The sequence below is a fragment of the Pelodiscus sinensis genome, chromosome 5, assembly GCF_052426305.1.
Source record: "Pelodiscus sinensis isolate ZL-2025 chromosome 5, ASM5242630v1, whole genome shotgun sequence".
In the NCBI taxonomy this organism is placed as follows: Eukaryota; Metazoa; Chordata; order Testudines; family Trionychidae; genus Pelodiscus; species Pelodiscus sinensis.
Window position 1 is genome coordinate 47323592 of NC_143056.1, and position 26110 is coordinate 47349701.

General features: G+C 38.1%; 1 long non-coding RNA gene across 1 annotated transcript; it reads left to right on the top strand.

The window, feature by feature from the left end:
* The first annotated feature begins 1095 nt into the window (after nt 1-1095).
* On the top strand, nt 1096-25781 carry LOC142828974 (uncharacterized). The gene is made up of 3 exons (XR_012903164.2): nt 1096-1184; nt 19989-20052; nt 25454-25781. It is a non-coding gene; the product is annotated as an uncharacterized LOC142828974 (long non-coding RNA).
* Nucleotides 25782-26110: the final 329 nt, after the last annotated feature.

Below are 26110 nucleotides of genomic sequence, written 5' to 3' on the forward strand. Positions count from 1 at the left end.
CTTACTTGATTTGCACTGCCGGAGAGAAGGGAATATGCATTGTATTAAATAATTTGGCAAGGAAAGAGAAAAATCACATTTAAACAATCACCTCTGTAGATCTTCAAATGGAACTATGCCTAGTCATGAACAAAACACTTATAGCAACAATGAACAGAATAGGTATTGTTTAAAGCCTATTATTTAGAAATCATCTAATTTTTAAAGGTTAATTAGTGTAATTTACCCATCTTCGTTTATTAAAAAGGGTTATATGAGAACAATAAATGTAAGAGTTCAATCCATTTCATTTCTGCAGTTGATTCATCCACATCTGTTTAGCTTTTTATGACCACTTAATTGATTTGCAGAATTCTGTCCAGTGCAGATGGGCTACTGTTCATGACTACTTTCATACCATTTATATTACTGTTGTGCTGATTTTTATTCAAGGCCAAATAGAGGGGAATGTAAGAGGTGTGATGTACAACTTAACATAACAATGGCATGAGAATTCTATTCGGCTGTGTGACCAAAATAGATTTATGAAGAGAGTCCACAATAAATACAAGTAAGTTGTTTATACATATATAGACATATTTAATTATTCTACTGATTTATGGCCTATTTTATACATTTTTCAATATGTTTTGTTATTTTAGTGTGTGTGTTTTTTACCGGCACCCCGTCTAGAGCCATTGTTGCAACCTAATTCTGCTGAAAACTAGAATTATGTCCCTTCTTGTATTTGTGAAATAAGGAGTATAAAATTGCAACTCTATTGGCTCAGTCCTGTTCTACACAGAATACATGATAGCATTATTTATGTAATTGTGATACTAGTAAACCATGTGCCAGCTCTGGCCAAGGCTGTTGGTGTTAGTTAAGAACTGACAGACTTGTTGCCAGAAACCAAGCTGTCTTACCTATATGTCAGTTTTGTTCAAAGTAAGTATTAGTCTTATAAAAATGTATTTAGTGTATAGACACTATGGCATGCTTGTAAGTAGCTGTATGCATTAATCTCACTTGCAAACAAGGTTCCTTCTAAGCTGCATAGCAGCATGGTCCCATTGCTACTTAATGAGCCCCACCCAGGACCTTAGGACTGCTGGGCACAGAGCTACCTGGGTGGGGGAGAGACACTTCTCCCTGAGCTACAACAGCAGCTCCCTTCTGAGGACAGAGCAGCAAGCCTCTCTCAGGTGATAGGGAGATTTATCTTTAGGAATCACTGATGTTTGTATATGTTTGCTTGTTTTAACCTGTAAATAACTTTTTTTATTGTAGTTAATAATCCTTTAGATAGTTTATTACAGGAGTAAGTACAGGTGTTGTTTTTGGTGTAAGAACTAGGGTACCAATTGATCTGGGGTTAGTGACTGGTCTCTTGGGACTGGAATCAACTTGAATATTTTGTGATTTTTGCTGTAAGGGGACCTTTTATCATTAAGCCCAGCTTGCCTGGGTGGCAAGATAGATTTTCTAGTTTAAGTCTGTCTGTGACTCCATGGTAAGACTTTACAGTGATCCAGGAGTTCACATTGGTTGCTGGGTCGATAAAATATAATTATATATAGACCATGCTTCCAGTTTGGGAAGTCTGCCCTGTTTTTGACAGCCTATCCTGACGTAGGTATGCATGGTCATGAGTCACTCCAGACACCATGATAGTAATTGCATATATAAATACATTGTGATGTACACACATATCCCTTCATATAGCAGACCAGATTCTCTCCCCTACTCCAGTGCAAAAAGAGTGGAAACTTACCAGGTCTCTTTTGTTGTGATTGCTGCTACTCTGAAGAAGTCCCCAGTGAGTATATTGCCAGCAGCTGTGCCACTATCTACTGAAGCCTATAGCTCAGGAGGTGTAGCCAGAGCACACGGAACTTTGGCTAACACAGCTGGTAGAAAAACAATTACTAGATGGTAGAGTTTAAAGCAGTTCTCAGGGCTCAAGGCAGCACAGAATTATCCAGGGACTTGCAGCTAGCTACTGGGTATCCCCCACTTCTGTTGTGCCAAGTGGAGCTCTGGTGCAACAGATGTGACCTATCTCTGATATATCTATTTTGAAGAGGTTTTTTTGTTTGTGGATTTGTCTGTGCAAAATATAGTCATACTTCACAGTTACCTGCAGGCACCAAATTTTGCATAAAGAATCCTGCCACTTAAATTAGTGGAATGTACTACTTTTTGCACCGGAATGTACTGGGTGAAAGGTTTAAATAGTTATCTTGGTTTTTCATGGGAAAAATACATACAAATATTTGCTAACAAAATTAGAATTGAGTCACCTGTTCAACTGTAATTTTAGTGGAAAGACAATGTTTACTGTTACAAATCACAAAAAAAGGAGTGATGTCATGGTATGCATCTACTACAGACTACTAAATCACGAAGAAGAGGTGGATGAGGCATTTCTAGAATAAACAAATAGACATATCCAAAACCCAAGATGCAGTAGTAACAAGAGACTTTAATTAACCAGACGTCTGTTGGAAAAGTAATTGGCAAAACACACAATGTCCATTAAGTTCTTGAAACGTATTGGGTAAATTTCTGTTTCAGAAAGTAGAGGAAGTAAGCAGAGAGACAGCCATTAAACTTGATTCTGAACAACAGAGAGAAATATGTTGTGATTATGAAGGTGGAAGGCAATTTGGGTGAAACTGATCATGAAGTAATAGACCTCATGGTTCTAAGGAAAGGAAGAAGTGAGAGCAACAGAATAAGAACCAGGGCTTAAATTCTCAGAAATGATTTTCTAGAGCCCCTCTCCCCTTTCTGGGCTTTAGCTGTGAGGTGCAGGGGCTTAGGCTTTAGCCCCACTGCAGATGGGGATGGGGGGGAGAGGGTTATGCACCAGGGCTCCGATGGGTTTGAAAAATATATACTGGAGCTATACCTCAGACAGCTCCAGTTGAATTTAAGTCCTCATAAGAATAATAGACTTCAAAAAGACTTCAGCAGACTTTGAGAACTGGCAAATAAGGTCCCATGAGAAGAAAATCTAAGAGCAAAAGTAGTCCAGGATAGCTAGTGGTTTCTCAAAGGAGACAATATTAAAGGTGCAATTGCAAACTGTCCCAATGTGAAGGAAAGATGGAGAAGAAGCCTCCAGGATCTGTCAAGAGCAATTTAATATTGACCTGAAAAATCAAAAAAGGAATCCTACAAAAACTAGTAACATGCACAAATTGCTGAGGAGGGAAAAAATAGCACATGCAAATAGGGACAAAATCAGAAATGTTAAGGATAAAACGAGTTACAGCTAACGATGTAGACAGCAATAAGATTTTTTTTAAAATACATTAGGAGCAAGAGAAAGACAAAGGAAAGCATAGGCCCTTACTTAGAGAGAAAAAAATGACAAAAGCTGATAGCATCAAGTGAGCTTAATGCCTGCTTTTCATCATTCTGCAGCAAAATGGCTAGAATGCAAGCCAAAACAGGGCAAGAAGAGGTTAACGAATATTTAGGTAAGTTGGGTGTCTCTAAGTTATCAGGGCCTGATAGAATTCATCTTTAGAGTATTTAAGGAACTAACTGAAGCAATCTCGGAACTGTTAGTAATTTTTGAGAATTCATGGAAGATGGAGGAGGCCCCAGAGGTTAGAAAAGGGCAAAATCTTTAAAAATGGGAACAAAGAGGACCCAGTATATTATAGACCAGTCAGCCTCACTTCAATACCTGCAATGATCCTGGAACAAATCATGAAACAATCAACTTACATGCCCACTAATATCCAAGAACAGTAAACCCTGGCCATTTATGGTGGATGTACTCCTGACACCATCCCAAATGGCAAAATCTGCTAACAGTGAGGGTGGGGTGAAGCAGAGTGAGTGCTCTGTTTCCTGACAGCTTCCAGCCCCTGTGGTGAGGTCCCCCACCCCTGCAGAAACCACGCTCAAGGTCCCTGTCCTCACACTCACTGTGGCAGCAGGGAGCCATGGGGAGCTTCCTGCAATGGCCAGCCACTGCAGGGAGCTCCTTGTGGCAGCCAGGAGCCATGGTGAGTGTGTGTGGGAGGGCCCTGACCGCTGCTGCTGCCCTGCAACAAGCCCCCCCCCCCCAAGACTGCATCCTTCCTAGGACAAGGAATGGGTGTAATGGATGCAAGCAGGGCAGGGTAGTGTGAGGAAGGGGTGGGGCCAAACCTCAAGAGCCTCCTGTAGTTACAAAAAATAGCAAGTGTGGATTTGTGAGCAATTAATCATGCCAACACAACATAATTTCCTCCTTTGACACAGCTACTGGCCCAGTGGATAGTGGGGAAATAACAGAAATGATATACTTCATTTTAATAAGGCTTTTGAAACCGTCCCACATGTCATTTGCATAAACAAACTGGGCAAACGTCTAGATGAAATCACTGGAAGGTGGGTATGTAATTGGTTGAAAGCCGTTACTCAAAGATTAGTTATCAATGTTCCACTATCAAGCTCAGAGGGTATGTCTAGTGGAGTGCCGCAGCTATCAGTGCTGAGTCAAGTACTATTCCATATTTTCCTTAGTGACTTGGATATTAGAGTGGAGAGAATTTTTATAAAATTTGCAGATGCAAGCTGGGATGTGTTGCAAACATTTTGAAACAGTGTTTGAATTCAAAACAACCTCCACAATTGGAGAATTGGTCGGAAATCAGCAAGGTGAAATTCAGTAAAGATAAGTGCAAAGTACTTCACTTAGGAAGGAAAAAAAAATCAAATGCACCACTGCAAAATGGGGGATAAGTGGTGAGATGCTTTTGAAAAAAAGATGGGATTCTGGTTGATCACAAGTTAAATACATGTCCAAAAATGTGATAGGCGCTAAAAACAATCTGGGGAGTGTTTACATGGTATCATATGCAGGACACTATTCAGCACTGGTGAGGTCTCACCTGGAATACTGTGTCCAATTCTGAGTGCGACATATTAGGAACAATGTGAACAAATTTGAAAGTTTAAAGGAGAGCAAGAAAAATAATCAAATATTAAGAAAACCTGACCTATGAGGAAAGGCTAAAACACTGGGCATGTTTAGTCTTGAGAAAAAATGACTGAGATGAGACCTGATAAGAGTCTTCAAATACGTTAAGGGCTGTTATAACGAGGAGTGTGATCAATTGTTCTCCATGTCCACTTAGGTAGGACAAAGAAGTGACAAGCTTAATTTGCAGCAAGTGAGATTTAGGTTACATAAGAGAAACTTTCTGACTATTACAGTAGGCTAGCATTGAAAGCTGGTGGAATCCTCATCACTGGAAGTTTTTAAGGACAGTTTGGCCAGGCATGGTTTAGATTTACTTGGTCCTGTGTTAGCACAGGGGGCTGGACTCAATGACTTCAAGGTCCCTTTCAGCCTTTCGTTTTGTGTGAATCTATGATTTAACCAATTCCAGCAGGTAGGTAATTTTAAGCAGGTATTAAAGGAGTGTAAAAATTCTAAGCTCCAGTTTGTACGTCAGGACATTTCCAAACAAAGTTTAAATGTAGTTATAATTGTCTTTGTATATTTTTATTCAGTACAAGGCTTGTTTACGTAAGGACTCTTTGTTTTATTACAACTGTAGTTTATCCTGTGGAATATACAGCCTACAAGGAAAGGGCTTTACAAATGCTGGGTCACAGTTTATAATGGTAAACAGCTAGCTGGCTGCAAAACACTTCGTTTACTTGAGCATCTGCAAGCATGGCTGCTTGCAGCTCCTAGTGCCTACTGTACACTGTTCCCAGCCAACGGGATCTCTGGGAGGCAGTGCAGGCTGGGTCAACACTTCCTACAGTTCCCATAGGAATGGTGAACAATAGCCACTGGGAGATGCAAGCCGCCATACCTGTGGACATTGAGGTAAACAAAGTATCTTGAAGACAGCAAGTGGCTTATTCCTACAAGCTGCAAACCAAAGTTTGAAAAAACCCTGTATTAGCATGTGACAATTACGAGGATTCTATTGTGTGTAATATATTTCATTTACGAGTGCAGCTGGAAAATCTTATGCTCAACTGAGTATTTGCAGTAAAGCAACCTCATTCACAGAGTCCATTAAGGAGAAGATTATGACAAAAAGTAATGAGAAATTGTCCAAAAGAAGGCATCTGTTGGTTTTTAAGGGCACTGCTACAATTTATCAGTGTTGTATGATGCAGACAGTAAAGAGGAAAAAGACCACGGATGATCTCTGAAATATTTGAAAAACACAACAAAATTCTCCTCCTACTTTTTTTATCCCCAGTCTACCAGCCCTTATTTTCTATGGCTTTTAATTTTTGATGCAGGCCTCTTCCCAAAAGCCAGATGAAGGTTAAGGAAAGTCCCTTCACTACCATTTGCTCCCAGCAGAGATGAGTTGGAGGGTGGCATACTCTAAAATCTGCAGCGATACACCTTTTTTTTTTTTTTTTTTTTTTTGGCATTCACACTGGATTTGTGACAAACTGAAATGTATCAGAAATTTGAAATAGGTGGAAGAAAACACTTAAAAACAAAGGATTTAATTAACATCAAATGGATAAAACAATATTTTTATATATGGGGGAGAAAAGACAGCTTAGTACTATGTCATTGAACTGGCACATGCTGGGTCAGTCTCATGCTGCTATAGGATATCCAGTTTGGCATAGAAATCAGAGTGTTTCCTCTCAGAATGTAGTTGTACATGTGTGTCAGAATAAAAAGGGCCCTAATTACAATGTATTTTCCAGTCCAGTGCAGGTTATCATATAGGGCCTTTTCCTCCAGTTGATCTTCACAACTTCTGAAATCAACAGGACTCCATATGGGAATTAAGTTCAGTCTTTGTGGATTTGACTACAGGATCAAGGCCTAAGACTGGATGTCCTGTCAAAGTGGAAGCCGTGTTTGAACTGTACCTACCCCCAATGGTACCCTAAACCTGAACGGGACCTTTGGGTGCTACTGCAGTACAAATAATAACTACATAGCCCTTTTTTCCCTCAAGGACTGGTATGAATAAAAAATATTTTCTAAAATTTTAATTTTTAAATCTATTAAAAACCATCTTTACTAACTAAGGTATAGGAAATGGTGTTTTCACCAGTGGTACAGCAGCAAATATACCTAATCACAACGCATTAGTCAACTTAATATAACTGAGTATGAATGGAATAACAGGATAATTTGTACACCTTTGTTTATTTAACTGAAATTACTTTTTAAAATCACCAGCATTAAAAGAAGAAAGAAAGGACACCATAGTACCAAAGGCTTGTGAATCATTTTTATCTTTGGTTTAAACTGAAGTAGGTGTCACCTGTTCAGGAAATATGCTGAAACTGCGGTAGCTTGGCAAGATCTAGCTCGATGATTGCACAAAGGCTATTCCTAATAGAAAGCCTTCACTTTATTTTTCTCTAACTGGAGCTGAGGTTTAAATCTTGAAACCTAGAGCCTGATTAGGAAAAAAAAAAGTAATTTGTAAGAGAACTTTTCCGCTGTGAAAAAAAGCCAGATTTTACTTCGTGTTTTGACATCTTCAGAGCACTGATAGAGTGACAGCTCTATCCAAAAGTTTTTTTTTTAAAGTTAGATACATTGTCCTAAAGACAATAACATATTGTGCTGATTTAAAACAGAATTAGAATAGAAATAGTATCAAATACTTTCCTCCCATCGTTAAGTTCTATCTTTTTGTCAAAACTAAATTTTTGTCTGCAAGCATATGTTTTGAAATTAAAATCTTACATTTTTATTTGTAGTTAACAACATATACTTTTAAGAAGACATTTCAGGGCAGTCAATGTTTTCTATCAAAAACACATTACTACTGGTATCTGATTTCAAAGATTTTAATATCGTTATGTTCTGCCTTTGGATCAAACTGCAAATTGTCATACCAAGCTTAGGGATTCCTTTAGCTCATGGAGTCTCATCTAAATCCCACTACAGATTTCCATGACTTCACTGTGTTCTGGTTGAGGCCCATAGCCTATTCACTTAAATGGAAGTGCACACAGAAGTAAGTGCTATTCTCAGTACAGTAAAACTCCAATAGACCGGCATCCAATAGTCTGGCACTCCTGATAGTCAGGCATCAAAATGGCAAGAGCCTTGTGAGTGAGCTTCGGCAAAAAGAGAGTCCCAAGGTAACAGCGGCAGCAGCTGAACTGAGCAAAAAGGGTTAAAAAAACTAAAACATTACAGTATACTGTATACAGTATGTACAATAAAAAGGGTTAAGAACACTTTATATACAATATATACTGTATACAGTGTATATATATATATAACCAGCTTATAGTACCTCCTGATACTCTGGCATATCTGATAATCCGGCACCACCTAGCTCCCATAGGTTCCGGATTATCGGAAGACTACTGTAGTAGGTGGATCAGACCGTTTGACAGGGGAAAGTCTAGTAAACCAAGGAATCATATGCTATACGTAGGAATAAATATTTAGAGTAAGGATTCCGTACACTCATTGCACGTCATCAGATCATCATCAGATCTTCAGTTGCAGCTTTCAAGCACTAGGCACAGCTGTGGAGGAAGGATCAAGGATGTGAGCTTACTGTGTGTCTGCTGGTTATAGGGCTGTTTTATTTAGGGCCAGAGTCCCGTAAGAACAATGGAAATGCCTTTATAATTTGTGCCAATTACCGACAACACTAAGGATCTGTTTTTGGCAACCAGAGGTCAACCAGACACATGGATGCTCAGGTCACACACTGTTTCCCAGCTGCAGGAAAAGGAGAATGGGTGGTGGGTGAAAGCTCAGCTGGAGAAGGCAAGCTCATGTCCCACTCCTTCCATCCAAAGCCACACCCTTCCCCTGAGACCATGCCCTTTCAAGAACCACCCTCCAGCAAAGTCCCTCCTGACCTCAGTCCTAAGGTCTGATCCATCTTGGTCACCTAGTAGGCCAGGATTGCTGTGACGCAGGCCCAGCCCTCGTGGGTGGCAGGACAGCATAGACAGTTTTGGGAAGGCATGTCTTCCCTTGCCTACATTACCCGCCGCCCATGAAAAGAGGGTTTATATGAGTCACTGGCATTTGCCTTGCACACAAGACATCCTCTGTGGAACCAGCTAGAATGGTTACAGGCCTGCTTTACACCTGCAAAGTGGCACAAAGAGGAGGAGAATCTCACTCGAGTACTTTTAAACTTAAGAAGTTCACATTAAAATAATAGACTTATAAAAATAAGTTAGGCTTTACTTTACATCTGCTTTTTATGCAGACTTTATATCTTATGTATTCACGGTCTGTTGGAAAACATGGACCCAATCCTGTGATCCCTTAGAGACACACCTATTCCGTACCTGCATGAGCAGTCCCATTGAACACCATTACATTGCTTCTACAAGAGACAACTTGCATCATTAAGAATTCAATGGACTGTCATGTATGTCAAGTCTGAGATCACTCTAACAGCTTTTTCCATTTTTAAAATACCGAATAACAAATATTTTATCCTATTTCTCTCCCCTAAAGTTAATAACTACTGGTTAAATAATAGCTACTGACAGAGAAGGCTTGGTGAATGGTAGTTCACAATACAAAAGTATATTTTCAGACATTCAATAGCTTGTCAATGTGACACAAAATCCTCCAAGCAAATTCATTAGGCCAGAATTAAATACTTACTTTTGGGGAAAATATAGGAAAAGAAACTTCATCCTTTGTCAACTATACTTTTGTTAACCAAGACTTTGCCAGATTTGCAACATGTCAAAACCAGTACTTTCCTCAGCCATTTATATATCAAGAATGCATACTCATTGTTAATAATTAGTTTCCGCTTGCATGTGACAAAACAGCTAGCTGGCTAGTCAGCCTCAGTCAGTGTCTATTTATGGCACAATGTCAAAAAAGAATGTCCTTCATTTGTGACTCAACAATAATGAACATGGCTAAATCTAAAAATTAACAAAAGAAAGTGAACAGCTTTTTAAATTCTGAAGAACATTAGATTCGGGTGTCCTTTTTGTTCTGATTGTTGTGGCTTAACACTATGAAAAGACCACCTGTTGGGCTGCCATTTTGTGAGTCTATTAAATGCAGTGATTGCATAAAAGAACACTTTCCAAAATAACCTAGTATTATTATTCACTTATTTTATAGTAAATCTGCATTCAAGACCTGCAGAAAAAAGTATCAGGCTTTTTCCTAAGTGAAATTCAAAGCTGTAAGTTTTCTATAAATGCACACTTATTGCAGATGCATGATTTTATACTCACAACCATATTTTTAAAATGAGTTCAAGTAAGCCTTTAATGTGACAATTAGGGTTCATATAGTATAAAGCCAACATTTTATAAATGATATAAAAGTGATATAACTTGTGATAATTAGACTAATGAAGATTATATATTGAAGTATAGTTTCAGTAATCTCATATCTTAATTGCGTGAACTTAATATTTTTAGGGACAAACTATTTTTATATTTAATTTAAATAAATATTTTAATGTGTTTATGCAAATAAAATGCATGATGTATGGGCTAGAATCTTATATGAGCATTTTGTTTGAGAATAATTTAATATGAGAAGTTTATAATAAATAAAAATATTTCAACTATCTGAAATCTCTGGTAAAGTAATGTGAAAGAAGAAAAAAGCTTTTTTATTGATTGTAAAGTGCTCTGGTAAAAAGGGCTATATACATTCAAAGTATTATTATTAATTATTGGTATTTTATTAGAGGAAGAAAAGTTAACATGAATGGTAAAACAAAACAAATATAAGATATTAATAACAATGTCTTGATCATGAATAATTAAATTTAACAAAATGTTTTCTAAACATTAATTTGCCCACAATTAGTTCTTAATTACTAAATATGTGAGGATGAGAGTCCATTTAATCAGTGTAACATCTCTTAGAATTCTACATAAAAACAGCATCTTATTCAGTATACATGTGAAGTAATGAAGCAAACACTTTCCATCCATGTTACATTTTCCTAATTCAGAGCATTTGTCAGTTAATAATGTCCAATCAACAGTTAGAAAACTTCAAAAACATTATTTTCTTTCACTTGCGTGCCTGATGAATTCATGAGTTATTCACACTGCCATTCTTATATGTTCCTCAAATGTTCTTAATTTAAAGGTTTAAATGTGGAATTTTAATTTTTGCATCACAAAGAATTAATGACCAAATTCTGCAAATGGCTACTAACAGTGTGTTTCTTATTGCAATGAGTCATGGGCCTACTCATGGTACTGAGTTTTTAAAAAAAAAAAAAAAAAAAAATTATTTATTGCCTGGTGAGCCCAATCAAAAGCTCCCTCCCCCCCCAAGCTAGGTGCTGTACAAATACGTGTCTACACTGGCCATAGTATGTAAGGCATGTGTGCTTTACATGCCATAGTGTAGAGCGGATTGCAACCACACTTTGGAATGTAACTATACATAGCAGTGAAAGATTGTGGCAGGAGGAGGCAGTGGGGAAAGGTTAAGCTCCCCAGATTCCCAATGCTCTCTTTCAGCTTCCTCACCCCCACCAGAGCCCTTTCCTGCTGCTGCAACCTTTCACAGCAGCAGAAGTCATCTCCAGCAGCTGAGAGACTAGGAGGACACTACGCTGCTTAAAAAAGAGTAATATAGACATGGGAGGCACTGCTGGGGTATGAAGAGCATTGGGTAGGATGTATACCCTGGGGTTCTGGTATGGCTTTACAATGTCCTAATGTCTAGACCATGTTCCCTGTAAGCTGACCACTTGGGCGGCCACCCAGAAAAACTTCATATGCTACCCAGCTGATTAGCAAAGTGACCACAGCATGTGTTTCTAATAGTGGTGCACATCCATACGTGCCTCCATGCATATAACAAAATGTATTCTGCTCATTATCGAAAAAATTAAAGGGAATACTGTTCTGCACTGCTGTTTATACCCAAGCTAGCTGATCATTCAGAGTCTGTACATTACATGCCCCAGTAACTGTAAACATACATATAGTGTTAGCGTCTCAGCTAGTATAAATGGTGTAAAAACTCCATTGACATCAATGGGGCTATACCAGTATATACCAACTGAAGATATTGCTCCATAGTAAAAGACTGTCCCAGGTCAAAGTACTTACAGTTTAGTAGTGATAATAGAAATAGGTAATACACCAGACTGACTCTGTTTGCAGGATCAAGCTATACATTTAAGGTGGCACATTTCAGTGGATTTCTTTACTTTTGGTTTGCTGCCAAGAATGTTTTAAAGGAATACTCATGTGGTTAAGTCTTTCCGGTTTTTATTTTGTTTTCCTTTTTGTTTTCCTTTTTAGTTTTCACCATTGATAGCAACCTGATGTGGCCTCTTTAAAAGGTTTCACCTTTTCACTTTGTATATTATATGACAATAAATCTTTTAGTTGGGGGGAGGGAGGCGGGTAGGTTGTTTTTTACATTTAAAAAAAAATATCACTATTTAGTAAACAACCTACAAAGCCACAGAGAATTATAACTTATAAACAGTAACAAGTGAAAAAAGACAAGGAGCTGGATGAATTAACACAAAGCTCCTATTCACAAAGAACTTGATCTGGCCATCCTTGACCTTAGGCAAAACTCCAAGGAAATAGTGTGGATTTCACCTGAGGACTGCAGGATTGGGACCAGACAGATAATCAGCTTTCAATGGTTAATGAAGTGGGAAACATATAAGAGCAATTTGAAATATATTTATATCTTTTAATACACAAACATAAAGGTTACATTTAAAACTTTGGATCAATTTTGCCCTCTTACATCTATGCCGTATCAGAAATGTCAAAGTGGTTGCACATCTGTAAATGAGAACAGAAATTTACTGCTGTCATACACAGGATAAAATTTACTTCATCTCCTAAATAACAGTGCTTGTTTTGTTGATAGATATCCAGTTTAATGTAACATTTATTATCTTGGAATTTCAAAATGAAAATGCGGGTTGTTTCATCTTTACACAAACCATTTTAAAACAAGGTGACTTAAAATATAATGGGTTTTGTATGTCAAACATATTTGCATGGTAAGCAGATTTCCTACATGTGGATTGAAATATATTTTATGCTGGAGAAGAATGTGTTTTCTTATGAATATTGGCCTAGCAAAGAAAAGCAGGGCAAAATAGAACAGTGTACAATGCACCAGTATAAATTAATGTCTGGGTTTATTGTTCACTGTAATGTAAAGAGTATGTACTGTGCACTTAAGTATTGTATTATGGACTTATGGAAACTGAGTCTAGCAAGCAGAAATGGCTTATGACTGAATAAAAATATGTATCTTTAAGAGATACAATATGTTTGGAACCCTGAGGGTTAATGAGAGGTAAGCTTGTGAAGGGGGAGATGAGATGAAGGAAATAAAAGACGCTGAATAGATGAAAGAAGTGATTCAATGGGAGGCTTTGTTGGTCACAGCTAGGTGTCAGAAACAAACTAGAAAAATGGGAACTGCTTTAACACTGGGAGGAAAATAAAAAAAAGAACTTATATCACATACTAAAAAGAGAAAGAAAATAAGAAATAATAAAAGGCTTTCAGGCTTTCTCCATGGTATGTCTATGAAAAAATAAAGCAAGCAAGAGCAAAAGAAAGCACTGAAATTGAATTCCTCTCTAAAGGTATCTTGTGGAGAAGGATTCATTGTCCCATCCTTTTCACATCAAGAATTTAATTTTACATTCCCTTTGTCTGTCTTGAGATACACTTCCAGTTACTCTACATTGCTCCCCCCCCCTTTTCCTCCCATTTAAGTAGCCTTTATTGATGGAGGAACAGTTAGAATGGAGGCAACACAGTCATGAATAAAAGCAGGCCTTCTCCCATTCTGATTTTTGCCTAAACTTTGGAGCTGCACTTGAAGATAGAACAAATTTTTATTCATGAACATTTTGGGAAACTGTTATTATCCTATTACCTCCACATCCTTCCCCTCCCCCCTTTTATTTTTTATTTAAAAAAATACCTGATGTGCTGAGAAATCATTTCAGGAGCATCCATATCTCAAACTAGGTTATTTCTTAAAAAACTGCATTACTAATTAACCTATAATTAAGTCTAACTCAGAAAAGCATTATCTGTTTGCCCATTAGTTATTTCTCAAATTACTCTAAAATTACATTCAATAGAATTTCTTTATAATGAAACATGAAAATGGTCAGATACTTTTAGTATCAGGAACATTTCAGTTACCATATCAGATTTGTTATGTTTATCACCATCCCCCATGATTTAACATCGCTTCCCCTGTATTAAGCTTCCCTTTGGTGCCCATAGCAACATCCTGAAATGTTACTGAAGGGTTTCCAGGATTCCTTATAAAATAAGCTGTTGATTCTGCAGATCTTTCACACCCAGCCACTTATATCGGATTTACGGTCCTCACATCCAAAATTCACTAACACAGAAGCTGATCACGGACTTTCATAAACATCATTACTGACCAAAGAAATTGCTTAATACTGGATTTGTGCACTGTAGAAATCAAGTTATTTGCTTTTATCATTAACTTAACTTGTAAGAGTATCATGTTGTACCAATTTTTTTAAACGACATTTCCCCCCTTTTTTTCTCCTCTTTCATCTACAACAGCAGTGGGAAAATACCAGCCAGTGGGCTGGATATGGTTCACCAGGTTTAGCCCCTGGCGGGCGGCTGGCCACCACTGTATTCACCTGCACCTCCGCAGGTACAGGTGATTGCAGCTCCTGCTGGCCACGAATTACCATTCACAGACAATGGGAGCTGCCAGAAGCAGTGCTCCAGTCTGCACCACTTCCTGTGGCTCCCATTGGCCAGGAACAGTGATCTGTGACCATTGGGAGCTGCAATCGCCCATACCTGCAGAGACACAGGTAAATATAGCAGCAATGGTTTGCCTGGGCTAACCCTGCCAAACTGCCACTGTCTTATTGCCCACTCCTGATTTATAGGCACTTTTGTGAGCACATAGGCCTGTGCTGTCCCATCTGTGCCCGAGAGGTCACTTTTGGCCATTAAGAGCAACTGTGTGAAATTTAAAAAAAAAAAAAAAATCCGCTCATGAACTGAAAATGAGATTTTTACAATGGACCGTCTGAATGAGACCATATTTATGGATGCTGCTCAACTGACTTCAGCCAGGGGTGGCCCATGGATACAGGCAACCTCAGCAGTGGCCTAGGGCGCCGCGTTGAATGCGGCGCCCAATCATGTCACGCCGTTGCAGCCTATGGAGGCGGGGGCGCCGATCGCGAGTTCCACCTAGGGCACCAGTTGCCAGTAGCCCTCCTTGAGCCGCTCCTGCCTTCAGCCAGCTTACTAGGAGCAGCTCCAGTACAAACAGGAGAACTCACAACAACTGTTGCCAATTGTCTACCATAGTTGCTCAGCATCTCCCCTGCTGGCCACCTGCTGTATCACGTAGCAGGGAGGCAAGAGTATTGCCAATATATGTGGCCAATAAGATTAAAAAACTTGGCTTTGTTTGAGCCTAATAGGGGAGTTAGTAAGTGGAGGCTCCTTACGCCTCACACTACCATCTAGGAGGGGAGGAAAAGAGAAAAATCAACCACCAGTTACAGTTTCCTGAATTTTAATTGGTCCAATAAATCACAGACCAATTCTGGATATCTAGAGCTTGGTTACTCCAGCCACTCCCCTGCCCCTGATTTGTGACACATCACCTTTGCCATGGGAGATGGCTGACATAGTGTGCCAAGGGCATCACTAATAAGGAACATGTGGATTGTTTCTGTTCCTTTCGTGCCACCCAAGGGATGCAGAGGGAACAGTAAGGGCAAAGGATCTTCCCCAAAATATGCAGGATGGCCCTTTTGCCCCTTTGGAAAAAAATATGATAGTTGGGATGAACAGGGTAGAGATTTCTAATATAAACTGTAGAATCCTTGATAACATGCAGTGTTTGTTGGAGAGCCATTGACTTGAACTTGATGTTCCCAATAATTTTGCTTTTTTTTTAAAGGGATACTTCATCTCAAAAGGTTCTTTATTTACTTTGAACAAGAAGTTTCATTTGAATTCTGTATTGTACTGCTCAGCACACTAATAAATGGACCCTGTTTTCTGAGACCTTACTCCAGCAGTCTATTACATTTTTGAAGTGAAATGAGTGCACTTTTAAAATTATATTTTAGTGACATTAATCATGCTCTTGGATTAGCAAAGTAGGTCATGGACTATGATAATACTGCAGGATCTATTGCTGCTTCTAACATTCGAATAAAGATTTTGAATCACAAATATTTGGCAGTTATTTACTGTAAATATTGGATTCCTCAGAGCTCAATAACTTTTTCTCTATCCAGAAAACAGGATGGATATATTTGGTCTGTGTTAAGAATGAAGCCAGAGTGTGTGCAATAACAAGCATGCCATTGGGCAGTTGGAAGAACACAGAAGAGGGCCAGCTGAACAAAAGAATCCCACCATCAATCTCCTTTGAGGGAAATGTTAACAGGGGCTACTTAATGTGGAGAACATGTGCAAGGAGGGGGCCCTGGGTAGTTGAGCATATAAGAGCCATGTTGGTGCCCTAAATGAGCTCTGATTGTGTGGGAAGAATTGAGATGCAGACATGTTGTACATGTAGCTTGTATTCTCCACATTAAAACTGGATGTGGAAAAATAGGTAAGAACCTGGAACTAAATTCAAAGATGTTTCAGAAGGGTAGCTGTGCTAGTCTGCAATTGTACAAACAACAAATAGTCCTGTGGCACCTTAGAGACGAACAAAATTATTAGGGCATGAGCTTTTGTGAGTAAAACCCACTTCATCAGATGAGATGGAGTGGAAATGACAAAATTTGGGGCATATATAACAGCAAAAGAAGTTATCTGTGAATTGTAGGACCAGTGTTAATGAAGCTAATTAGTGGATGTGTCTCATTCACAGTATTTGATGTGGAGATTGTCAATAACAAAAGTGGAGAAGTTGCCTTTGTAGTGCGTTAACCAGCTAAGATCTTTATTCAAGCCTAAGTTGATAGTATTTAAGTTCAAGTTCAACATATGCATACTATTTTCCAGTACTTATTCCTGTCTAGTTTTCAATGTTTCTCAGCACAGAGCTTCCAGCATTCCCTTTGGAGAAAAATAGTTCACAATTTACATCTGAGTCCAGGAGAAAGTTTTTACTGAAGTTCAGCCTAAGTTTTCTTTTTTGTAAACTATCTATCCTTATTCTATGCTAAAGAAGTCCATTCCCTCTTTAGTTATCATTTGGCCATGCTGAACAAAACCAGATTTAAAAAAACAAACAAAAGAAACTAGATTTGCTAACAGTACAAGGTGATGAAATATAAACTATGAGTTCCATATTCTGAAATTATAAAAGTGACATGAATGAAGTAGTTTTAAAATTAGCTCATCCTATTTTTCTAAGATAGAGATTTTATTCCTGTAATCTTTCTTTATAAGCAAATCTCTTCAGCCTCAATCATTTTTCTGCTCTTCTCTCTATTCCTAAATGGAATCTGTTTATTTATGTGTGTGTGTCTCAAATAAAAGCCCAGACTGAATATAGAAATCAGGTATATTTTCATCAGCATTGCATAGGATTGATAGGAAAAAGGAGTAGGGATGAACATAGTAAACTTACAACAGAGGATACACTTTAAAACACACATTGACATAATTTTAAATGTTTTTCTCATAACGTCCTTAGGTCTCAAAATAAAGACTTCTAAATCTATATTGTTCAGTTATAAGATAAAGATATTAAACCCACTGCAGTTAGGCAAAATTTGCCTGAATAATAATTAGGGAAAGGGAACATCTTAAGAATATTTTATGATAAGCCAATGGATATCCAGTCTGAAAATGTAATTTGTCTCTTCTACTCCCCCTTTTAAGACTACCTTTCTCTTTGCCAATATAGCAAAACTATTGTGAACGTCATTACATGGATGCCCTATAACCCAGGCGACAGGCATTCAGAACTCCACATAAATGCCAGCAACAGATGCAAATGAAAGTAAAGGTCAACATTTCAAAAGGTGGCCTCTCTCTGTGCATCTTTACTTCCACATTTGTGTGTATTATTACCTGAATGCTCAAATGAATTTATATTATGAATCTCATGTGTTCATACAATCTGGCATGAATTGAGTGCAAATGGGTTTTGCATGGGGAAATATTATCATTTGTATGTACAAAAAAAAGTTGCACAGGCATGAGCCAAGCTCCCAGTGCCTTCAGTAGGGGCACTGCAGGATCAGGCCCTTTGAGGTCAGAGTCTGCTATTACAGAAAATGAGTGATACAGCCCCCTTTGAAAACTTGGCTGACTGCATAAATTAAGTATGCATTTTATTGCCTACCTTTAAAAGTAAAGCTGATAATATTTTCATAGAACAGATACAGTAACATTAGAATGGAAAATAATCCACGCTGCTTTCTATTTATTGTCTGTGGATTCATAGTCAGCAAAGCCCATACTCATTGATTAAGCAATGTTTATACCTCTGGCTAGCTGCAAAACCAGACGTTTTATTATTTGTGTGCATTGTGTTAGTTATCCAGTGGCCCTAATCATGGATCAGGGTACTACTGCATTACCACACACACACACAAACACAAATACACACATGCAAGTGAGGGGCAAAAAGACAGACTCTGCCCTGATGAGTTTACAATTGATGTACAATATAGACACTTTATGATTTGTTTCAGCATTCTAAAATACAAACGAGATTCTTAAAACTTTTTTCAGAAAGTTGATGTTGTAATTTTTTTTTAAGATTAAACATACTAAAAATCTGTTCATACTTTCTAAAGAGCTAATCTAATTGTACAAATGCTATAAAGATTGTATACATAAACACACATACGGACAGATAAACACAGATTAACTGGGTATTTTAAAAAGCCTTCCATTCTGTATACACGTTTACTGTTAAGATTAAGAAAAACTAAACATACGTTTAACCTCAGGATCTCACTTAAGTTCACAAAGACAAACCCTAAGAGAGATTCTGATGTTCTTGTTCCATTCAGTCTTCAGTTTTTATAGAGAGAAAGTACACGTGTGTATATATTATAACAGTATATATAGAGATACACACACTCATTATGTATATATAATTTTTTTGTCCTTAATGGAGAACTTGAACTGCAAACAGCCATGTCAGAACTCAGATGGTTAACATTCACTTCTTGCTGTTTTATTGCATATTACCGTGCGCTCCTGAGCAGCAGGAGCAGATTCAAGCAATTACAATCAAGTCAGGGCACACGCCGTGGCTGAGCAACACGATCATGATGAGGATACTGATGAGGCACTTATCGAAAACCCCACATCATCCACACTCATCAGCAACAACATGTCACCCCAAATGAGGCATCAGCTGCCTTCAAAAGGCTCATTGCACACTGTTTACAGCTTTCTTTGGACCCACTTTTGATTTTGCGGTCAGGGCTTAGTTCAAACAGCAGCTGACTGGTCCTGCAAGTCTCAGGGTTCACTGCAGCTTATTTCCTCAGAGTGAGTGTTTTTCCACTGGGGGAGCTGACCAAGGGGAAAAAAGGTTCCAGTTCAATTCCTCTAAAATCATGGTGTGTCTATGAGACTGGATTGTTAATTATACCAAAAATGTACATTGATGACTCCAAAATCAGGCTGGGAGCAGAGCGGGGAAATGCAAACAAACACATTCCAAAATATTGCATAGTTTTCAATTTGCTCTTTTTAAAAATACATAATTGGCAATAGAAAATCAAATGTAAACACTGAGCCAGATTCTCACTTGCACTGATGCCTCTTTGCATCATTTTGGCAGGGTAAAGGTGTTGCAAAGTAATTTACCTTCTCCTAAGACACTATTTTGTGGGGAGTTTATACTAATTGCCAGAGTTGTTTAAAGGAATCTTAGGGTAAATAAGTATCTGTTCCTTTAGTATGTGAAGACAGTCTGTGAGAAATGTGGACTAGCTATATATTTTATTCATTCCACTTGTAGCAATGAGAGAAGTATTTTTATATGATTTTTCAAAGTGCTTTACAAATTTAATTGTCCCAGCACCCTGAACTGACATACTAATTATTTTACTTATATCTATTTTATAAAGGGGTAAACTGAGGAACAGAGAATTACCCAACTCACCTCAAAAGTCATTAAGACAGAAATTAAACGTAAGTCCTGCTCCTCATCTAACTATTATCCCTCACCCCTTCTTTTTCAGCATTGAAACAGTAGCTGGAAGCATATTTTATTATCTTATGTTACCAACCAGTTTTGTTTCCCCATTGGTTCTCACATTTCAGAGAGCATGAAACTTAACACGTCCTATGGTATGTTGTAATAGCAAATGTTCATTATGATAAATTAAAACAATATTTAAGGAGCTTCATATATCATTTCCTATGTTTGTTATTACACCTCAGTTTGTTTTCTGGTTGCTTTTAGTTACTACCTGTATAATGGCAGGTCGATAATATTCAGTAGGGTGCTCCATGTTTTTCTTCCTATTCTGTATGTTGACTAGGTCTTAGTGCAATGATAGATCGAGAATAAGTATTTTTCAAAAGAGACAGGAATGATTGCAGTAGAAAATAAAGATGATTCTACAGTATCCATTTACAATTCTTATAATTAAATGTACTAGACCCATGGCTTTCCCTCTCAATAGCAGCAAATATTCCAGATAATTGTTTAAAGGAATACATTTCCTCACTATAACTTATACGCAAGGGAAGGGTGGAAGGGGTGGGTATAAATATTAAGTTAGAATAGAATAAAGATCCTAGAAATTGTGCGGCCAAAATAAAATGCATCCATTAATGCACAGCATCATAAGGACACTTAACACTGCTTCAATTTAACACATCTTATCTTTGGTATGGACAGAGAACATTGACTTCTGGAAGCTATGTAGAAAAAGTAAACGTTTACATTTGTGTGTATGCCTGTTTGTCTGAAGTGTATGTGTGTGCTATCTGTTGTTGGGTCACCATCTAATGCTCTTTGTAATGCACATTCTAAATTAGGCAAAAGGGATGCATCTTTCAAATGCAGATCATGTTTGCACTGGAAGAGCAATGAGAACACTTGTCACTTTCAGAACATTTATGTGCTAGAAGTACTGTTAGCAGAAGAGCAGTTTAGATAAATTCAAGACTTTTTTTTGCTGATCACAAACATTAAGCTTCACACCTGAAGCCCTCAACCCCCTGCTGTGCTCTAATCCTAGCACCATTCACCCTTAGAGACTCAAAGTGCTGTGCCACTGCTCTCAAACATTTGATTGCCCTTCGTTTGAATGCCACCACCTGCAAAAATGCCTTTTTATTCCCTTTGAGCCTCTTGAGAAGGAAGTAAAAATGATAATTCATGACAAACATTAATTAATTGTTTACAAGATGATCTTTTCTTTTTCTAACTTCTGTTCAGCAGACATGTTGAGCTGCAAGATTCCACTCTTGATGCCAGAGTTTGTCAAGAGGTCTGCATTGTTGTTTATCACTCAGGCATAGGATAGACTGCAGGTCATTGTTTCTTCAGTTCAAGTAGTCCTGTCTGGCTCTTGTTTGAAGAATGGAAGTGACATGCATGAGTTCCCCAACAGAAAAGAACTACCGGTTCTAAGAAGGAACAGGGGTTTAGCTTCTAATGCAGAGTAAATAAACATTTTTCACCACCTCTTGCTCCCTGTGATTTTTTAAAAGGTCAAGAGGTGCCATCACAGTATTTTAAAAGCTTCAAATTATGTTTAAATAATGTATCGCTAAACTCACAGAAGTCTTATTGGAATTTAAGAACCTACTGTGATTGTTTTGAGTCCTCAAAATTCACCGTCACAGAAAGACATGTTTCAAATGGAATGCAGAAGGCTGCTGTTAAAATGACTAAGATTCTCTGAAAGTTTGGATGCTGTCAGACTTTTCTCACAGTAAAAAAAAACACTGCAAATGAATACAGATTTGAACCCTTAGCTCTTCAACATGCTAAGAGGAAATAATGCCAGGCAGTTTTAAACAATATGACCAAAGTATTCAGAGTTGGACCATGGGAGTTCAAAGTCATGCTCCTAACTCCATATTAAGGTATTTAAATAATGCAGCTGGTTTTCAGAAATGTAGAGCACCCACAAATGTCACTAAAATCAACAGGAGTTATAAGGACTTTACAATTGTAAAATCAGGCCACCTTTATATAGGCACCTAACTTTGGGTGCCCAAGTTTGAACATTTTGGCCTATTCTTTTCACAAGGAAATGGTTCCATTAACTTCAAACCACATAAAAAATGCAACAAAATTGTGAAGAGAGTGAAAGGTCTTACTTGTAAGAAGTGCCCAGTAACAGAGCTTCATGAACAACTCAGGCTTCCAGATTCCAAATTAGGAGACCTTAGCTCACGGCTGCAAGGCTAAAAATCAATTCTGTATTTTCTGAGTTAATACTAAGGATTGCACTTAACAGACATGGAGATAATAAGGTATGCAGGAGGAGTAAAAGCAGTGCACAAAAAATTCAGGCCTTAGTCTTGGCAATGATCCAGCACAATGATGTATCAACCAGATTTTGAGGGGGGGGAGGGAGAAATCAATAACATCTGTGGTATAATGGTATTAATTAAAGAAGCTCTTCAGAAGAGCTCAAGATGAGAGGCTCGGCCTGAAATTCAGACAGCTGAAGCTTGATTATCAGGAAAGAATGCTTTTTTAGCTATGAGTGGATAGGCCAAAAGATGCAATGTGTAGAAATGGGGAGAAAAAATGCTTTTTATTTTAACTTTCTTTAAGTAATCAATATGTGCTTTTCACTTGCATTAGGAGCCTGTCCAGTTTCAAAGCCTGTTCCTATACTTCAAGATGAATTCATTACCTTCTAAATCTGTAGATTTAAAAAAACAACAAGCATATTCATTTTGGGTGCATATTCTTAATAATTCTTAACATTAAAACTTCTCCATGTTTTCTACTATATTGACCCTTAAGCAGTTTTCCTAAGCAATTGTCATCCCCTTGTTTATGTTGCTCCTCAAGATTTTTCTAAGGGGAGTGCCCACAAGAAAATCAATTATTACTACTTGTAAAATAATTTATTTAAGAAAATACTTTCACAGTTTAATCCCTGATACTGGCAAATAAGTGAAAATATAACCTAGTTAGTTACTGTAATAATTGAGCCCCTACATGAAGACTATGGATTCAGGTGTTGTTTTTTTGTTTGTTCTTCCCCAGTTTTTTGTAAATAATGCTGAATTTTGTTCTTTATGCATTATTTCTATGTTTCATTTTTGTTGTGTTTATATTTTATAGAAAAGCAATTTAAAATGTGACGATGTTCATTCCATAGTACTTTTCCTGTTCTGTCCACATTGTTTGTCAACCTCATTTAAGATTACAGTCATAAATTTTAAACCCAAAAGGGATCATTATGATCATATAGTTTGGCTTCTTGAATAACAGGAGAGAGCGTTTCACCCAAAAATTCCTACATCTTTCCCTTCTCTTGTGGATGAGCTCCAGAATATCTTTTAGAAAGATACTGATTTATAAACTTCAACTGATGGAGACTACACCAGTTGTTTCAATTGTTAATTACTCTCACTGTAAAAATGTATGCCTTGTTTCTAGTTTGAATTTATCTAGCTTCAGCTTCCAGCTATTAGACCTTGTTATGCTGATGTCTGCTAAATTAAGGAGCCCTCTACTATCAGAAAACGACACCCCATGTAGGCACTTGTGGACTGATCAAGTCACCTCTTAACCTTTCATTGAATAAACTGAATAGATTGAGCTTCTTTAGTTACTTGCTGTAAAACAGGTTTTCCAGGCCTCCAATCATTCTTACAGCTCTTTTGCAAATCTTTTTCAAATTTTTTAACATCTTTTTTAAGATGTGAGGGCACTAGAACTGGATGCTGTATTCCAGTAATGATCACCCTAGTGCATGAGCCTAATAAATACAGTGGCATTAACACCCTACTTCTACACAACATTCCTTGGTTCATTTAGCCAAAGATTCGATTTCCTTTCTTAGACAGCACATCACACTGGAACTCCTCTAAATAGTTTAAACCCCATAATTCCTAGTCCTTTTCTGAAGCGCTGTTTTCCAGAATACAGTTCTCTAACCTAGTTTATAGAACAGAAGACCACTGTTATAATCTAGCCTGATTTACTGTGTAATGCAGACCATAGAACTTTCCTAAATTATTCATAGAGCAGATAGTTTAGAAAAACATCTGATATTGATTTAAAATGTAACCATTGGAATAATTTACCAAGGGGCATGGTGGATTCTCCATCACTGTTAATTAAACTCACTGTTAAAATTGTACACCTTAGTGCCAGTCTGAACTGTCTAGCTTCAATGTCCAGCCATTGGATCATGTAATACCTTTCTCTATTAAACTGATAGGTCCATTATAAAAAAAATTGTTCCTAATGTAGCTTCTTATAGACTGTAATCAATTCACTCTAAAACCTTGTATTTTTTAAGCTAAATAAATTGAGTTCCTTGAAACTATCACTGTAAGACATTTTTCGAATCCTTTTTTCTTATCCATTCTTGTAGCTCTTCTCTGAGCTCTCTGCAACTGAACAACATCCTTCTTGAATTGTGATCACAAAAACAGGACACTGTATTCCAAGAACAGCGCCAAATACAGAGGAGAAACAACCTCTCTGTTCCACCTTGTAGAACTGACTCATTATTCTCTCCATGAGTGGTTGCTGCCACTAGATGGGACAGCACACCACATCCTGGAGTTATGGGGGTTACATTAGCACTTTTGCTCGCAGCTTCACTGGAACCCAAGAATGTCTGAATGTCAACTGGCAAAAGGGTGCAGAGGGTTTACTGACGTTTCATGGGTTTGGTTCATACATTCTACTTCTCCCAAGACTATCATGTGAGGCCTTGAATAAATGCCTGTTTGACTCTGATAATGACAATTATTGGGAAATGCATGTAAAAATACTATGCAAGGAGTTATGCATAAGAACTGAATATATGTTCTTAAAGTCTGTGTTTACTGGTCACCAGCAAAGGTGAAAACAGGGTTTCTTTCAGACAAGAGGGCTATGTCTACACTGGCATGAATTTCCGAAAATGCTTTTAACGGAAAAGTTTTCCGTTAAAAGCATTTTCGGAAGAGCGCGTCTAGATTGGCAGGATGCTTTTCCGCAAAAGCACTTTTTGCAGAAAAGTGTCCGTGGCCAATCTAGACGTGGTTTTCCGCAAAAAAGCCCCGATCGCCTTTTTGACGATCGGGGCTTTTTTGTGGAAAAACAGTGCTATGCTGTCTACACTGGCCCTTTTGCGCAAAAGTCTTTCAGAAAAAGACTTTTGCCCAAATGGGAGCAGCATAGTTTTTCCAGAAAAGCACTGATGATTTTACATGAGATCTTCAGTGCTTTTCCGGAAATTCAGGCAGCCAGTGTAGACAGCTGGCAAGTTTTTCCGGAAAAGCAGATGATTTTCCAGAAAAACTTGCCAGTCTAGACACAGCCGAGATGTTTATTCAACATCTTTTCACATGAAACTGAATAATATCTTATTCGTATCTGATTTCTTATCCCTAGCCTGAACGGAATGTAAATGACAAGTTCTAAGAATTTCCGAGAGAGGAACTGAAAGAGAGAAAAAAAAGCAGAGTTTTGCTGGAGGTGCATCTGAAAAGTTTGTTTGACCACTTTCAGAGGACAGAGACAGTACCCAAGCACCCTTCACTGAGGAATGAAAAGGAGAGTGGTTTTATGCAAAAGGGGTCTCAGCAAAGGTGGGCTGAAAACACTGGGGAGAACTGTGGGTGACAAAACTTCGTCAGCATACTGACCCATTAGTTAAAATTTAGAAAGCATGTTGTTATTTTGATTTATATGTGTCTGATAATATTGGAGTTACTGTTACTTGAATCTCAAATCTTTGACGTTAAACATATCTTTCTTTTTACTACATCTTTGTCCGTGTGATGTGGTACAGGTTGAAACTCTGTAATCAGGACTTGTGTGGTCTGGCATCACTGGTCACCCCATGGGTGCTCTGGGGGTGGAACACTCACAAGGGAAAATCAGTGGGCTGGGGCTAGGAGAATTAGGGAAGAGTGGACTGCTTTGGCAGGCACTGGGAAGGGAGCCCTGGCACCCAGTGGGCTAGCGGGGGTGAGGGCGGGGTGGGGGGGCAGCATCCCCGCTAGCTAGCACTCTGGTGGACCAATGATGTAGCAGAGTCCCAGAGCC